We start from the raw sequence: 6363 nt of genomic DNA, 5'->3' as shown, positions 1-6363 counted from the left end.
AGGGTCATTGGCCAACAACATCTGACGAGCCTTTTCATGGTTGTTATCGAGAGGCAATGTGTTTAAAATACAACTCGACACGCTGATTCTATCATTCGCGAAGGATGGCCTTAATCTTGTCGGCATGACACTTAAGTGTCGAACACATTTAATTAATCACATGGAGAAAGAAGGAAGAAAGCGGAATCGGTATCCAATCCAAAATATAGTACTTAAACATAATCTAGAAAGTACCACGTCACCGATAAACCTAGCAGACATTATCAGTTTATATAGGCTCATCAGGCAATATTGGCGTGAGCTTAGTTTATAAACAGCAAAGTGGAAAAACCAAAATCAAAATCATGACATCAACAGCCCACTGCAAGTTAATCGAAGAAAGATATCATCGATTGAAATGGAACATCATTTGGAGGAAGATAGACAACGTCCCCCTCACGTCAGCCACGAAACCTAAATGGTGCATAATTGTCAATGAAGAAGCTTGCATTAGCGATCTCTCCAGCGGAGGAGGGTAATACATGAAAGAAACGGAGAAGATGGCGGAGACGAAGAAGGAGAAGAAGAACATAACGATCAACTGCTGATAGTTGGAGGAAGGAATGGCTAATTAAAGCGAAAAAAGAAGAAAAACTGAAACCTTTTGATATGCTGAGTAACAACAACATTTTCGTGTCCTACTTGATGTTCAAATGGTTCAAATGGCTCTGAGCACTATGGGGCTTAACATGTGAGGTCATCAGTCCCCTAGAACGTAGAACTACTTAAACCTAACCTAAGGACATCACACATATCCATGCCCGAGGCAGGATTCGAACCTGCGACCGTAGCAGTCTCACGATTCCGGCCTGAAGTGCCTAGAGCCGCTCGGCCACCGCGGCCGTCCCTACTTGATGTGAATGTATCTTTACAGTGTTTATATACTATATAGGAACTATTAACACATTATGTTTCGGAAAAAAATGAGACATTTTTCACAAAGATGGCTGACTTTCGGGTTGCCTGTTTGAACAAGTTATAATATTCCAGCCGAATCAGTACGCAGCAAAGTCAAACAATGTGACTGCATTTTAGCTGTGCATATTCACTGTTTTTGCACTACGATATTACAACTGGGACGAAATAATTAGAAACAAATGGTGTTTTGGTTATCTTTCCCTCGTGCATATTGCTCGTCATCTAGGATTGGGACTGTTGTGTGACGACTGAAATACATTTCCTCGTCTTTTTCGTCGTTTATTAACATCAGATCAGCTGTTGACGACACAGCTTCTTCAGACACGTTAGATAAATGACTGATGTTTGACGACGAATAGCACAGTATATTCCACGTAGAAATTTAATCACCAATTGACTGGCATAGTGTTTCTGCAGGTCAAACAATAACCAGAACTAGTCGAACTTGCGCGCAAAACTCATATTTATAACCTCGCATTTTCCGCGAGAATTTTCGCAAACCAGGAACTCTCCAATTTTAATAAATTCATAATGAGCTCATTAAATTTTACAAAATACTCATTACAGAAACGGAGGAAATAGAATACAAGAACAAATTATGGATTATTCAATTATTATTCTGTTTTACGGTGGAATATTCTATAATGCGATGGGTTTTATTAGTAATAACTTTTGAAACTAGATTTGGAAAGTCACTATTAAATACTATATCGGGCAAGGGTACGAATACAAAATGAAGCTTTGACAGAAAAATCTGGAAACGGGTCAGGCAGGGCTGTTGTCTCTCGCTGATAATAATTAACATTCATTTCGAAAAAATAGTGGAAAATTGTTTGAATGGAAATAGAGGCCACACGATGGGTGGATGGAAAATAGTATGCATAATATTGCAGGTGGGATAGTGATTATTGGAGAAAATGACAGATTCAAAAGCTGAATGACTCGACTGTAGCGTGTATAGCGTATGGTATGAAAACAAACAAAAAGAAAATGAGAGGCTTAAAGAAAAGAATATCGAAGTATAAATTCCGGCATTAGAGCATAGAAGATGCGAGCTTATTGAAGTATTTGGAAAGGAGGATTAGGGAAGATATTCATTATGAACAAAGCGTCGAAGTCAGAATGGTGCAGGCGAAAGGAGCATTTCAAAAGCAGGGGAGACTCCTAGCTTGTGGTTTGAACACAGAATTAAGAAAGCGAATAGTGAATCGCCCGATATGCAGGGTGGCTTTGTATTGAATGGACGCAGAGGATGAGAGGGGAACTGAAGCTTGTGAAATGTGGATATGGCGCACAATGGAGAAGATCAGCTGAACTGATAAAGTCAGGAAGGAGGAGGTACTGAGAGTAGTTGGAAAAGATCAGAGGATGTTGCTGACAGTGAAGAATAGAAAAACTGGCTAGGACATAATTTGAAGACGAGATAGGCGTTTACTGGAGGATGTTGAAGGTTTTATTCAGGCAGGACGCGGGTTTGAACCTTCATTCTCCCGTGACTCTGAAAAAGTTTACAAGCGATATCTGTAGACTTACCTCAGTTATCCCCCCCCCCCTCCCCCTATAACTCTACCACTACTTTTGTAATTTAGTATAGTTTTACTTAAATAACAGAAGAAACTGTCTCTATGTAGCCACGTATACTATATCGCAACAGAACATAAGTCCTGTTACGGAAAAAGCCACGTATGTAGTGGACTGTTAAGGCAGCCAGTCCACAGTGAAGTAGCCGAAATGGCACGCGTCAACTCACGCCGTCTGGCGTTAAGTCTGGAACAGGATTCGTAATGAATGTGATAAAGAAAAGAACGTAGCTACTAGAACACTTAACTTTTATATTGTCCTTTGGTATACAGCATTCTGGATGATACAAGTGAGACTCTATCTTGAGGTACCGGCAACGTTACAAATGGTTAATGGCGCCTTGCTAGGTCGTAGCCATTAACTTAGCTGAAGGCTATTCTAACTGTCTCTCGGCAAATGAGAGAAAGGCTTCGTCAGTGTAGTCGCTAGCAACGTCGTCGTACAACTGGGGCGAGTGCTAGTCAGTCTCCCTAGACCTGCCTTGTGGTGGCGCTCGGTCTGCGATCACTGACAGTGGCGACACGCGGGTCCGACATGTACTAATGGACCGCGGCCGATTTAAGCTACCACCTAGCAAGTGTGGTGTCTGGCGGTGACACCACAACGTATAACCCTCTTATTAAAATTTAGTTTAGTTTCCAAACAATGTTCACTATCGGAGGGTAGTCCCGTTAATAGGAAAAGCTAATCAATAGAGTTAACATTTTTGTAGGATTTGACCGTGTGTTGTGTCTAATGGATAAGTAAATCAGACTATTCAATTCTTTTCCTAAGATTTTACGCAGCGGTTAAATAGAAACGCAGTATGAATAATGTTATACTGAAGCTAGAACAATTCAGTTACAAGTTCATTTAGTGGTTCAAAACATGTAATAATGGTCGCCAGCCGATTCAGGCAATTAAACAGTGAAGTGTTGGAAAAGCAGAAGCATGAATTTTGCCTACGTTCTTCCTACTGTTTAATTTGATTCTTCAAATTAAATATTACTCCACGTAAACAATGTAGATGGACACACTGGAATTTCTTTTCGACTACTACATACCTACATATTACGTCTTTTAAGAAAGAGAAAAACCCAGCAGATAACTTCAAGGAAGCTTAAAAAAAAATGGCTGGGTGGGGGGGGGGGGGGGGGTTTAAGAAAAGCATTTTCTATAATAAACAAACGTAAATAGTAAAATAGTTACATATTGAAGCACACACTTTTTATACTGATCATTTCACTTCAAGAAAACCTCTTTATTGTTGAATTTACTTCCAAAAGCTGTTATTCTTTGAACTAATTCTGTATAGTCATTTACCAGATTCTAGTAATTTGGCTACACTCTTATTCAACATTACATAAGAAAACTTTTACTATAACACTTTGCAATAGTTAAGAAAAGCCGAAAACAATTTAAATGACGCCTGTTTATATTAACTTGGCACTTCATAAGTCTGTAAAATAGGATACTCGGATTCATCAAACACCAGGAAAGAACCCTATATAGGTGTATGATTAGGATGAAAGAACAGGGTGAACCACTTTCTTTAAAATTCAAGAATGATTATTAAAATACAATTTAAATTAATGATTCACGCTCTACAAATGTAAATTTACTATACAAAAGTCTTATCAGGTGACTGTAGGCTTGGGTGTGGCGAACAGTTATGGCGGTTACACTACCCACAGTACGGCCTGCAAGTCTCTTGCTGTATCGGCTCAGTTTCTCTGCTTGGCGTCGGTCAACTCTACATGCAGTAGCGCAACAACTCGCAGCTATGCCGCAGGCCGTTTGCAGTCTCCATCCGAGGTATTTTGCGCGAATTTGCAGGCAAAGCTTCTCCTGCTCCACAAAGGTACTGCCTCGATCCCTGCTGTCTACAGATTGTGTGAATTACTTATGTGATAGAGACAGCAAGGCTTTCATTGTAGTACAAAACAGTAAGCCATATGACATTCCTATACAAAAACTTGAGTGTGTAGGACATGCTGTAGATCGCGCGCCAATTTGCCCCAGCCACCGTTTCCACTCCCCAGAGCCACTTTCGTTTTAAGCAAAAGCACACTGGCTTTTCTAGAACACCTATTTCTTATATTGTTGCTAAGCGTAACCATTCCTTAAATTGTCAAATTTACATTAACATGAACAATTTATACACACAAATATTTTTAAATACGAAATGTCATCAGAAAATTGTTTAACATAATAAACAATTTACATAGTGTTTTACCTACATTATTCACATACAATGCAAAGAACTTCAATCTCCAGCAGCCGGCCGGAGTGGCCGTGTGGTTCTAGGCCCTACAGTCTGGAGCCGAGCGACCGCTAGGATCGCAGGTTCGAATCCTGCCTCGGGCATGGATGTGTGTGATGTCCTTTAGGTTTAATTAGTTCTAAGTTCTAGGCGACTGATGACCTCAGAAGTTAAGTCGCATAGTGCTCAGAGCCATTTTTTTTTAATCTCCAGCATAGCACACTTTACTTTACATATTCAGAAAATATAGTAACAATAAGTGAAAATTTTAAAGCGAAAGCTATAAAAATTTTAAGTGAACCATAAACAAATATTGTTATATCCCTCCCCCACCCCAGGAGCGTTTGAAAACCTTACTCGATCGAAACGTGAATTCTCTTATAATGGCCTGGCATCCATCGAGCAACTGCAGTGCTGATATGCGCCCATTGTGGCGGTATTTGCCACAACGAGTGGTGAGCCATCTACACTGCATGAGTGCCTCTCCCGGGTTTACTCTACTAGATTAATGAGTACTGATGTGTATGAAATCACAGGAATCACAAGTGCGGTAGTAAAACCCACATATGATGCCTACTCTATAATGAACATATCAGATTTCAGTAACACTTACCAGTTCAATTAAGTGCCCGCTACCTGTAAGAGAATACAAAGGCTCTAGAAGAACTCTTGAACGAAATGGCGGAGTGTTACAAAGAGTTACGTTTACACAACCGAGTGTTCAAGGTAACAGAACCTCATGCATCTAACCTAGGTTCGATTCCCGTTACTGCCAGCAATTTATCTTTCGTAGGGGGATTGAACTGGGGTGCAGGAACGTTGACAGCGACAGGGGGTGGTGTAATCTGGACCCCTGCCCTTCCATACTGTATCTTATGATGAATGACTCAGGATGACATGGTGGTCGGTCGTCTATCGTGTGGTCTTCGGTTCCTGATATGCGGTTTCCTTATTAAAACAGATATGAGAGAATCATTAACAAAGTAAAACCATGATGATGGTATTTATTCGAGTTAAGCCAGGTGATGAAGTGGGAATTTTAAGGGCCGATTGAGAAGTTTTCGTTGCTGCAAGGTATATGTAACGTAGGCGGACTCCGATACGGGTATATAAGCACAGACAAATAGCCAAGGTATTCGTGGGGCATTCGTCTGTTCCGACGTGCGTGTGGAGTGGCCGAGCGGTTCTAGGCGCTACAGTCTGGAGCTGCGCGACCGCTACGGGCGCATGTACGAATCCTGCCTCGGGCATGGATGTGTGTGATGTCCTTAGGTTAGTTCTAAGTTCTAGGGGACTGATGACCTCATAGTGCTCAGAGACATTTGAACCGACGTGCGTGCGGAAAATGCGGTAACGTGTACTACAGCGACGTTATTAGCAAATGCTACCGAACACGACCAACGTCTGTTATCCTTTTCTTGGCTACCGATGGACAAACACCGGTAGGTATCTATCGGAAAATGAGGAATGTTTATGGGACAGCACGTCGATCGAAAACCACCGTTGTGGAACAGTGCGCCAAATTTCGTGCTGGGCGCGATTCAACAAAAGATGGCGATCAATTTGGAATGCAAGCCTCATCC

The sequence above is a fragment of the Schistocerca nitens genome, chromosome 10, assembly GCF_023898315.1.
Source record: "Schistocerca nitens isolate TAMUIC-IGC-003100 chromosome 10, iqSchNite1.1, whole genome shotgun sequence".
In the NCBI taxonomy this organism is placed as follows: domain Eukaryota; kingdom Metazoa; phylum Arthropoda; class Insecta; order Orthoptera; family Acrididae; genus Schistocerca; species Schistocerca nitens.
This window is presented reverse-complemented; position numbering follows the sequence as displayed.